Here is a 12,099-nt window from a genome sequence, read left to right as displayed (position 1 = left end):
TTGCACCCAAAACTATAAGATACCTAGGAATAAACCTAACCAAAGAGGCTAAGAATCTATACTCAGAAAACTATAAAGTTCTCATAAAAGAAATTGAGGAAGACACAAAGAAATGGAAAAATGTTCCATGCTCCTGGATTGGAAAAACAAATATTGTGAAATGCAATCCCTATCAAAATCCCACCCATTTTTTTTTCAAAGAAATGGAACAAATAATCCTAAAATTTATATGGAACCAGAAAGGACCTCCAATAGCCAAACGAATATTGAAAAAGAAAGCCAAAGTTGGTGGATCACAATTCCGGACTTCAAGCTCTATTACAAAGCTGTCATCATCAAGACAGCATGGTACTGGCACAAAAACAGACACATAGATCAATGGAACAGAATAAAGAACCCAGAAATAGACTCTCAATTCTATGGTCAAGTAATTTTCAACAAAGCAGGAAAGAATGTCCAATGGAAAAAGACAGCCTCTTCAATAAATGGTGTTGGGAAAATTGGATGGCCACATGCAGAAAAATGAAATTGGACCATTTCCTTACACCACAAACAAAAATAGACTCAAAATGGATGAAGGACCTTGATGTGAGAAAGGAATCCATCAAAATCCTGAGAACACAGGCAGCAACCTCTTCTTAGAAACATCGCCAAAGACAAGGGAAGCAAGGAAAAAAATGTATTATTGTAATTCCATCAAGATCAAAAGCTTTTGCACAGCAAAGGAAAGAGTTAACAAAACCAAAAGACAACTGACAGAATGGGAGAAGATATTTGCAACCGACACATCAGATAAAGGGCTAGTGTCCAAAATTTATAAAGAACTTAGCAAACTCAACACCCAAAGAACAAATAATCCAATCAAGTAATGGGCAGAAGACATGAACAGACACTTCTGCAAAGAAGACAACCAGATGGCCAACAGACACATGAGCAAGTGCTCCACATCACTTGGCATCAGGGAAATACAAATCAAAACCACAATGAGATATCACCTCACACCAGTCAGAATGGCTAAAATTAACAAGTCAGGAAATGACAGATGCTGGCAAGGATGCAGAGAAAGGGGAACCCTCCTACACTGTTGGTGGGATGCGAGCTGGTGCAGCCACTCTGGAAAACAGCATGGAGGTTCCTCAAAAAGTTGAAAATAGATCCAGCAATTTCATTACTGGGTATTTACCCTAAAGATACAAACGTAGTGATCTGAAGGGGCAGGTGCACCCAAATGTTTATAGAAGCAATGTCTACAATAGACAAACTATGGAAAGAACCTAGATGTCCATCCACATATGAATGGATAAAGAAGTAGTGGTATATATACACAATGGAATACTATGCAACCATCAAAAGAAATGAAATCTTGCCATTTGCGATATGTGGATGGAACTGGAGGGTATCATGCTTAGTGAAATAAGTCAATCTGAGAAAGACAGCTATCACATGATCTCCCTGATATGAGGAACTGGAGATGCAACTTGTGGGGTTTGGGGGGTAGGAGAAGAATAAATGTAACAAGATGGAATCGGGAGGGAGACAAACCATAAGTGACTCTTAATCTCACAAAACAAACTGAGGGTTGCTGGGGGGAGGGGAGGAGGAGGAGGGTGGGGTTATGGACATTGGGGAGGTTATGTGCTATGGTGAGTGCTGTGATGTGTGTAAACCTGGCGATTCACAGACCTATACCCCTGGGGATAAAAATACATTATATGTTTATTTAAAAATAATAATAATTAATTAATTTTTTAAAAAAATAAAAAATAATAAAAATAGGTAAATTATGGATGCAGCCCAAGTGCCTATCTATCCACTAATGATATGAAGATTTGTAAACACACACACACACACATACACACACACACACACACAATATAATATTATTTAACCATAAAAAAGAATAAAATCTTGACATTTGCAACAACATGGGTAGACCTAGGGAGGATAATGCTAGGTGAAATAAGCCAATCAGAGAAAGACAAATACTATAATTTCACTCATATGTGAAATACAATAAATAAAATAAAACAACAAAGGAGGAAAGAGAGAGAGAGAAACCAAGAAATAGACTCTTAACTATAGAAAACAAACTGAGGTTCACTAAATTAGAGGTGAGTGGGGAGACGGGCTAAATGGAGGATGGTGATTAAGGAGGGCACCTGTTGTGATGAACACTGGGTGTTATATATAATTGATGAACCACTAAGTTCTGTTCATGAAACTAATGTTATACTATGTGTTAATTAACTGGAAATTAAATAAAAGCTTGAAACTAAAAAAAAAAAAAAAAAAGAGTATACTTACCCTGATGAGCATTGAGTAATATATGAAATTGTTAGGTCACTATATTATACACCTGAAACTAATGTAACACTTTATGTTAACCACACTGGAATTAATTTTTTTTTTTTTTAAAGCAAATGGAAGAAACAGTTTAAAATCTGAAAGTGGTTGCCTCTGGGAAGCTGGAACCAGGAATGCAGTGGGAGTAGTCCCAAGGACTAATCAGTTTGTAGTTCTATGTAAAATAATGTATATATATTGTTTTTTTTTTAATATATAATTTTTTATTTTTTATAAACATATATTTTTATCCCCAGGGGTACAGGTCTGTGAATCACCACGTTTACAAACTTCACAGCACTCACCAAAGCACATACCCTCCCCAATGTCCATAATCCCACCCCCTTCTCCCAAACCCCCTCCCCCCAGCAACACTCAGTTTGTTTTGTGAGATTAAGAGTCACTTATGGTTTGTCTCCCTTGTTTTGAAAAATATTATTTTGAAATTGCTGATATTTATCAGTTTTGGCCTATGAAAATTGCAATTACACATGGTTCAACTTAAAAATTAAAATAGAAAAAAATTTTAAATAAATAAGTAAATAAAACACTGAACATATAATATAGTTTAGAAAATAGTCCAAAAAACACTGCTTTAATCTATATTATTTGTACCTTAAAAGTCATAAAAAATAGTTTTGTTTTAATTTAATCTATATTGTGCCCTTGTATAAAAACCTCATTTATAAGATTTGACCTCATTTTGTCATTTAAATTCAGGTAGAAACAGATTTGATCAAATACCAACAGAAATATACAATTCCTTTTCATTCTAGTTGAATTTTCCTTAGTCCAATTATAAATAAATCATTTTCTTTTATTTAATCACCATTATACTTTCTGATAACTTTACATTAGAAAATATCTGTTGTGGGGTGCCTGGGTGGCTCAGTGGGTTAAAACCTCTGCCTTTAGCTCAGGTTAAGATCCCAGGGTCCTCTGCTCAGCAGGGGGCCTGTTTCCTTCTCTCTCTCTGCCTGCCTCTCTGCCTACTTATGATCTCTGTCTGTCAAATAAATAAATAAAATCTTAAAAAAAAAAAGAAAGAAAATATCTGTTGAGTAAAAAGCATTGCTTAAAGAAATCTGCAAATGATTTTGTTTCCTCACAGTAAGAGTTAATTGTAAGATCAAAGTTTTTAAATATTTCTTTTTTATAAATATAAACATTTGTTAATTGAAGCAGAGAATCTGTTGAGCCTTTGTTAGCCCCAGTAGAAAAGCTGAAAATGCATGAGTTAATATACTGTGACTATGGAGCTTAGATACTATTAACAAGGGGGAAGATGAATATTATTCTAGGCCACTATCCATTTTTAGTAACTATATTTCTAGCTATTATTTTCCCTGTTGAAAATGTACATTAGGATTTGATGTGCTGGCTATGGTGTACAGAATGCTAATACTTCCTAATTATAAACTGTTTCCTAAAAACCAGGTAGATGCTGCAAATAATGTCCAACAATCTGTACCTGCAGTGTACCTGTTAATTCAATAATGCTGAGAAGGCAACTGGTCAGTGGAAGGTATCACTCCACATGGCTCTTTTATCTTACTTTTGATTTCCTTTTCAGTATATTCCTCTGAGTGAACACTTTCAATTATTTTGTCCTCAAATTTCCTCAGATTCAGGCTCAAAGACCTTTTTGAAAATTTAAGTATTAGAATCTTAGACTATCTCCCAGGATATGAAAATCTCAATGGATATTCATAAGAAGCAAGAGTAAGGAAGGAAATCAGATTAGATAAGGCTGTGGATAGGCAAATTATTATGAGAAATGCACACAGTGGAAAAAGCAAAGGATTTGGAGCCATCCCATCAATTCAAATCCTGCTTTGGGTACTTTAAATTAAGCTACAATTGCCTCATCTCTTGTAATATGAGTATAGTAACAACCTAAACCATGAAATTTTTTGTGAGGAATAACAGTATCATTTCCAGTACATCTTTGCACCTGGTAAGTTCTCAATGAATAGTAGAAGTTATGTAAAATCCTGTTAAGTTTACTTATGCTTTTCTTTTAGATAACTTGTGTTTTTCATCCTAAAATCAATAACCCCCTGGGACAAGAACATTAAAATTGCACACAACAAACTTATTGTCGTAGTGGTAAAAGTTATTCTTTCTTAAATATAACAAACAAAATTCTGAATCTTCTGTTGATATTTTTACTGACCAAAACTTTTTCAATGAGGTTTTACAAAATGTTGCAAGTACCCTATGGCTACACTGGAAAAGTAGTTTTAGCCTTAAGGTTAAGTTGGATTTGCACTGCCAAAGAAAATGGGAGGCAGGTTGTCCCACAAAGGCTTTATGGGGAGAGATTCATTACCTCTGTTTCTCCACCAGGCAAGGAATGACTGGCTAACTTTCATCCTCGGACATATACTTGTTATGGATAAAATGTTTGGGAGTTACAATTTCTGAGATGTAATTATGGTAAGTAGTAGGGCTTTTTTTTTTTTTTGGAGAATTGTTTTTACAATACTGCAGAACAAGTAGAGATGACTCTAATATTCCATAACTCACGTAGCTGACTTGCTGTATCTTTGAAGGTTTCAACACAGTTCTGAAAGAACTCTGCAAAATTAGACATATCCACCTTCTTGTCTCCAAATTGCTATGCGTATGATAGAAACATGATTTTATCCACCTTTAAAGGACAGAATCATATTAAGCAGTTCATGTATAAAATTGGAATGCTGATTTATTAATTTATAATGAATGATCTCTGCAATGAAACCAAAATATTCAAAACCCTTGCATGTAGAGCCACATTCAAGCTAAATACATGTTAGAAGTTTTCTTGGAGAACAGAAATCAGACCAAGTGTAGTTAAAATAGAGGAAATAATACCATATGAATCCAGTCCTTAACAATATCCTTGACTGTATATCTCCATCTACCTATTGCCCCAATGGCTCTACTCCCTGCTCCCTCAAAGTCTTCAGAGGAGTTTCTAAATTGTCACAGCTTACTCTGTCCCCATCTTCTCATTCTTCCTGGAACCCACTCCAGTTAGGCTTCCATGTTTCCAAATCCAGTGGTCAATTCCCAGTCTAACTTGATCTTGCAACGGTGTAACACCATGTAAAACAGAATGATGATTTCCTCCTCCTGGAAGCATTCCTGCACCGTTTTCCCAGCCATAACATTTCTGGTTCCATACTCCCTTAGTTTTCCAACACCATGTTGATTCTCAAGGACTTTTTAAACTTTTATTTTGAAATAGTTTTATATTTACAGAAAAGTTATAGGGATAGTACAAAGAATTTCCATATGCCCTTCAAGCAGATTCACTAACTTTCAACATTTTGCCACACTTTATTATATCTCTCTCATTAATTTTTACCTCTGAACCATTTGAGAATAGATCAGAGACCACAGGTCCATTAGCTTCTTTACTTCTCTGGGTCATTCCTCAGAACTAGGATATATTTTAATATAATTATAGTATAATAATCAAAATCAGGTATTATAATATTGATACAATATTATTCTGTATTCTACATTGGAATTAATCAAATTTCAGCCGTTTTCCCAAAAATACCTTTTATAGTATTTTTTTTTTCTGGTCTGGGATCCAATCCAGGACTATGATTGCATTTACCTCTTTTAATCTGGAACTCTTTGTTAGCCTATATTTGTCTTTGATGACATTGACTTTTTTTTAAAATTATCATTTCAGTCCTTTTATTTTTTTTAAATTTTTTATTATGTTCAGTTAGCCAAAATATTGGTTTTTGATGTGGTGTTTAACAATTCATCAGTTGTATATAACACCCAGTGCTCGTCACAACATGCACACTCCTTAATACCCATCACCCACCTAGCCCATCTCCCCACACCCCTGCCTTCTGTAACTCTCAGTTTGGTTCCTAGAGTCCAGAGCCTCCCATGGCTTGTCTCCCTCTCTGATTTCTTCTCATTCAGTTTTCCCCCCTTCCCATATAGTCCTTCCTGCTATTCCTTATGTTCCACATGTGAGTGAAACCATATGATATTTGTCTTTCTCTACTTGACTTATTTCACTTTAGCGTAACCAACATTTATTTTATGAAGAATACAGGCAAATTGATTTAGTGATTTTTCCTCATGATTACATTTAAGTTTGCATGTTTTGTAGGAATATTACAGAAACAGAACTGTGTCATCTTCAGCATATCTCATTAGGAGACACACAGTATTGGCTTGTTCTGTTATTGATTACATTCTCTCTGATCATTTGGCTAGACTGATCTCCTCCAAGTTTCTCCCTGTAGAGTTACTACTTTTCCCTTTACAGTTAATAAGTAATTCATAAGGAGTTACTTTGAGAATCTGCATATAGTCTGCTTTTCATTAACTTTCAACTCTTAGCCTTAGTATTTGTTGGTTCTTGCCTTAATCAATTATTTCTATCCTGGTTGCAAAATGGTGACTTTTTATCTTCAACTACCTTTATTAGTTGACATGCTACTTGCTTTCAGGCTTAACTTTCTATTTTCTCCCATCTATTTCATAATTATTTTATATCAGTATGGTATCATGAATTTATACTGTATTCAATGAGTTCATTCAATGGGTTTAATCAACCCACTGTTTTCATAATTTGTTTTTCTGCTGAAGTTGTTCCATTTTTTAGTTCCTTTTGGCCAGATACTTTTTTCTAGTGTCCTGGTCTATCAATATTGTAATAATTTAGGATTCGTTTATAGCTCTGGTCTCTTTTCTATATACTTATTTTGGGTAATCCCATCTGATCCAATAGTTTAAACATCATCTTTACAATGAAGACCTTAAATTTGTATCCCTAGCCCAAAGCCTCCCCCTGAATTCTAGATTTGCATTTCCAATATCCTACTTCACATTTTTATTTCAAGTATTCCACTTGGATGCACTTCTTCAAAGAGGGCATTGCTGATAACCCACCAAAACACACTCTTCTTTCTATTCCTTTACTTTTCCCTTAGCACATTTCACCACATGATATATTTATTTGCTCTTTTTTCCCCGAATGTCTATCTTTCACACTAGAATGTAAATTATGAAAGCAGAGACTTATTTTTAATTTTCAATGTTATATTTCTTTTGTCTATTGAAGACTGACACATATTAAGAACTAAATATTTGTTGAATTGATGAAATATGTTGAATGGAATTATGCTAAGATAAACTTATACAGCCCTCTCTAGAGAGAGTCTTGCTAATAAATCCAAAACTCCTGCTGTGTGCTGGTGCCTATCTGCAGGACAGACGTAGGTGGCACTACCAAAATGATTTTCCTTCTGTGTTTCTTGTGGCCCCCAAATTCCCACCCCACTTCCTGAATGCATGACACTTTATTTCTCTTGACTGGCTGATATATTCAGTCTGGTTATATTTTTGTCTTTCTGTTATGATGGTCATTTGGTCTAGAAAATGATTTTGCCCAACTATGGTCTGTGGTCTTACACTTTAACTCTCAAAAGCTCACCTTGATGCCCATTTTTCAAATTCTTGGTGACACCACCTTATTGCTTCTTGTTCTCAAACTTGTAAATTGTTCCTTGTGAACTCTGCTCACAGAACCATTTGTTACATAGAAGATCTAGGCCAATTTTTCTTATATACAATAGCAACTCTGGTTTGAATTTTGTTAGTTGGGTTGTGTTAGCATACTTTCTAATGAGAATATCAGTATTCATCTTTGGAATCAGGACATACAGAAGAAAGTTTATATATGTTCTTGATTATTCATCATTTTTTAACCATAGATGGAACAAACCTTACCAGTTATTTTGGCATCACTTATGACAGTTGTTATAATGCGCTGTAATCTATATCATATACACACATGTTTACATGTAAGCCTCCAAAAACCTTGTGGAAAGAGTGAAAATTTCCACTGTTATAGATGAAAAAATGGAATCTTGGCAGGTGTAAGTAATTTTTCCCAAGACCATTCAAATAAGACTTTTAAAAAAAAAACACTTACATATATTCAAGCTTACTTTATCAAACTCCAAAGCCTGTTCTTTTACTACTAAAACATATTATTTCTCTCAACATACTGAGTAAAGAGCCTGGCTCTTTATAATTGTGACCTCTCTAACCAACCTACCAAATATTCTTGGTGCAAAGTTGCTTTTTTTTTTTTGAGTGCCTATAACAAGTGCCTGTGGATTCTTGTTAGATATGACTGAAGAACTTTACATTCTAAGCCAAGCAGAGTGTATAATAGATGTAAGCCTCAATAATTCTGGGCAGGTTTAATCTTTGTCTTCTTCTGCTCTTTTCTTGCAATGGATTGATGCAGGACAGCATTTCTCAGCTGGGGGCAATTTAGCTTCCCAAGGGATATTTAGCAATATTTGGGAACATTTTTGCTTGTTACAACTATGAAGTTACTACTGGCACCTATGAGGTAAAAGACAAAGATGGTGATAAATGTCCTGTAAAACACAGAACAACCTTCCACAATATAGAATTATATGCCCCAAAATATGAAAAGTATTCAGGTGAGAAACTTTAATCTAGGACTACTATGATAACTCAAAAAGCCCAGATGTTAATGACAGGATTTGAAGTTCAGACTCTTTCATTTACTAGCTTTCCTAAACATTACTTGTATATCCACAAAATGAGAATAATAATACTTACCTGGAATACTATGAGGTTTAAATTAGATCATGTCACATAAACAGCTAAGAACACTGTCTGACACATGGCAAACACTCCATATATATTCATTATTGTTATTACTACTAGGTGTTCTTTTTACCTCTGTGCCAGACAAAGGAATGGTTCTCAGTTTTTCCTTGAGAGATACATTGTAGCCCTGCCTCCCCCAAAAGAACTGCTTCCTTGATCTAGGGAAAAACCAGATTTTGATGGTTAGTAGAACTTCTTCCTTTAAACCACACCATGTCTACTCCAAAAATTGAGCATCTGTGATCACTTTACACTTTTTCCGATCCTTTCTGTGAACTAGCAGATTGATTTTTAAGCTTATCCTGTTGACATTTTCAGTTCCTAGGAAGTGAGACATTTGTTTTTCTCTAAGCTTTGTCCCTGTGGATAACTCTCCCTGATGGCACCCATCTTTTAGGAATTTCAACAATCCCCCAAATAAACCTAAGCCCATCTGCTAAAGGGCCTAAAAAGAGTCAGCAGTGTGATTAAAGGAAATTGAAGCTTTTGGTCTCACCTCTGCCTCTGGATTTTCTTTTTGTTTGGTTTTCTTGAAATTTCAAATTTACCAGGGAACAAAAACTGCTTCCTTCATGTTAATGCATGTGTTCTCAATAATATGAGAAATAGGGGGGCAAAGTGTTGAATAGAAAAAGTTATTACTGGAAAATATGGGAAGATTAGCTATAGTGAAGGAGTAAAGACACTTCAGCCTAAATAATTTTTAATTAATTTAATTTTATTTCTTGTGTTCCAAAATTCATTGTTTCTGCATCTCACCCAGTGCTCCATGCTCCATGCCCTCCTTAATACCCACCACCAGGCTCACCCAAGCCCCATTCCCCTCCCCTTCAAAACCCTCAGTTTGTTTCTCAGAGTTCATAGGCTCTAATGGTTTTTCTCCCCTTCTAATTTCCCCCAACTCACTTCTCCTCTCTTCACTCTTATGCAGTAATGTGTGAGGAATCCCATCTTCCATGTGGGAAGATAACTTGACAGAAATTTAGGCACAGATTAGGCTCAGATTTAGGAAATCCTCCACTGGCTCAGCCTGGACTGATTATATGGTCTGGGCCTCAGTTGGTTTCTTCACAATATCATGAGGATAATAATGTATTCATAGGGTAATTTTGAGAAATAAGACCACCTATCTACAAGGATCTAATACATAGTAAGTACTCAACATTACTATTATTTTATCTTTTCAATATTCCTCTTTGTTCAGTCTCTAATCTTTGGGAAGAGGAATGTCTGATATACCCCAACATAGAAACTTTATCAAAAAGTTCTAATTACCTAAACTCTGATTTGTCAAGTTTTTTTCGTTTTGTTTTGTTTTGTTCTTGTTTAGTGGTTATTCTTTCTTTTCTCACAGTTTTCTGATATAGAACAAGATACAAGATTTCTGTTGTTATTTTTCAAACTAAATCTTCTTACATGCAAATATTTTAAAGAGAAAATGTTTCCATTATAGAAATAAATCTTAACCATTCATTTGTGTGTTGGAGTCCAGATAGCACTGCAAGTCCATATTATTAACTACCCCGTCTAAGCAAACCACACAGAAATGATAGAATATGTGAAAAACAGATTAACATTTCCCTGTACCAACAACTGAATACCAACTCAGAAAAATAAAGGACTGAAGTTATAGGCTTGCTGGGCTCTAAGCCCTGAAGCACACAGAGGTCACTAAAAATTGACTCCTGAGGGGTAGAGGAGCTGGAGTAGGGTCATCAAGCTTGTAATGAGAGACTGAAAAGCTTCAGGAGTCGCCTGAGGCTATAGGTTGTATACAGCTGCATACAGTGTTGGAGGAAGAGACACAAAGATATCCAATAACCTGTGCTAGAGCTAACCAAGCATCAGGTAAACAGCTGAATCTGTGATAGCTCCAGGATCATTTATATTTGCCATCGCTGTTAGTCCAAATTCTGTCCCTGTGAAATGGGGGTCAGGGTGGGCAACCAGAAAATAACCAATTAAGTAAGAATGACTAAAGAAAGAGGGAGAAAAAGAAAAAGGAATGATAAATAATTAGAAACAATTCTTACTAAGGGTCTGCAGGACACAATATACAGGAATGTATAGAAAACTAATACTATGTAACAATCCACAAACTCGGTAATAAGGAGGTGGTTTAACTAGTAGTAAAAAGTTTTTAATGATTGTAAGTGAGATAAAAAGAAAAAAGAGTAAACATTTTTTAAAATACATTATGAAACAAATCATGAATTATGAATAAATGGGGGAAAAGAGTAAATTCTTTTTCTTTTATATATTTAGTAGTATATAAGATATATTATTTTATGTATTATTTATATATTTAGTAATATATAAAATATATAAAAGAACCAGTTGTGGAAATTTGCAATTAAAATATGTTTATTAACATTTCTTAAAAATTCCATGGACAAATAAATACTCTAGAATGGAGGGACAATTAAAAAGAGAATTACTGGTGTGCCTGGGTGTCTCAGTGGGTTGAGTGCCTGACTTCAACTCAGATCATGATCTCAAAGTCCTGTGGTCAAGCCCCACCTTGGGATCTCTGCAGGGAATCTGCAGGGAATCTGCTTGTCCCTCTCCCTCTGCCTCCGCCCTTTCCCCGACTTGTGCTCGCACTCTCTCTCTCTCAAGTAAATAAAACCTTTGAAAGAGAGAGAGAGAAAAACAAGGAAAGAAAGAGAAAGAAAGAAGGATGGAGGGAGAAAAGAGTCAAGGGAGGTAGAGAGAGAGGAAGAAAGTAGGAGAAAAAGAAGGAAAAGAAAGAAAGAAAGACTAAATTGGAATCTAAATCTGAGGAATCTTTTAGAATACAACCTCGGGAGATTTAAAAAAAAAAAAAAACAGTATAAGCACAACAGAGAAAGAAATGGACATGAAAGATACAATAAGACATCGATAAATTGAGGTCTCCTAATTTTCCCAAAGTTGAGAATAGACAAGATGACAGAGAGACAGTATCTATTTGATGTGGCTGAGACTATTTCCACCTTTGAAGAAAGATGAAAAATGTACATATAAAACCAAGCCAGAATAATGAAAATTATTACTCCAAGAACACATGCTAGTGAAGTTGAAAAATACCAAGAACAAATAGAG

Source organism: Mustela nivalis, assembly GCF_964662115.1.
Source record: "Mustela nivalis genome assembly, chromosome: 4".
NCBI lineage: Eukaryota > Metazoa > Chordata > Mammalia > Carnivora > Mustelidae > Mustela > Mustela nivalis.
The sequence above is the reverse complement of the archived record's forward strand: the minus strand, read 5'-3'. Positions refer to the sequence as shown.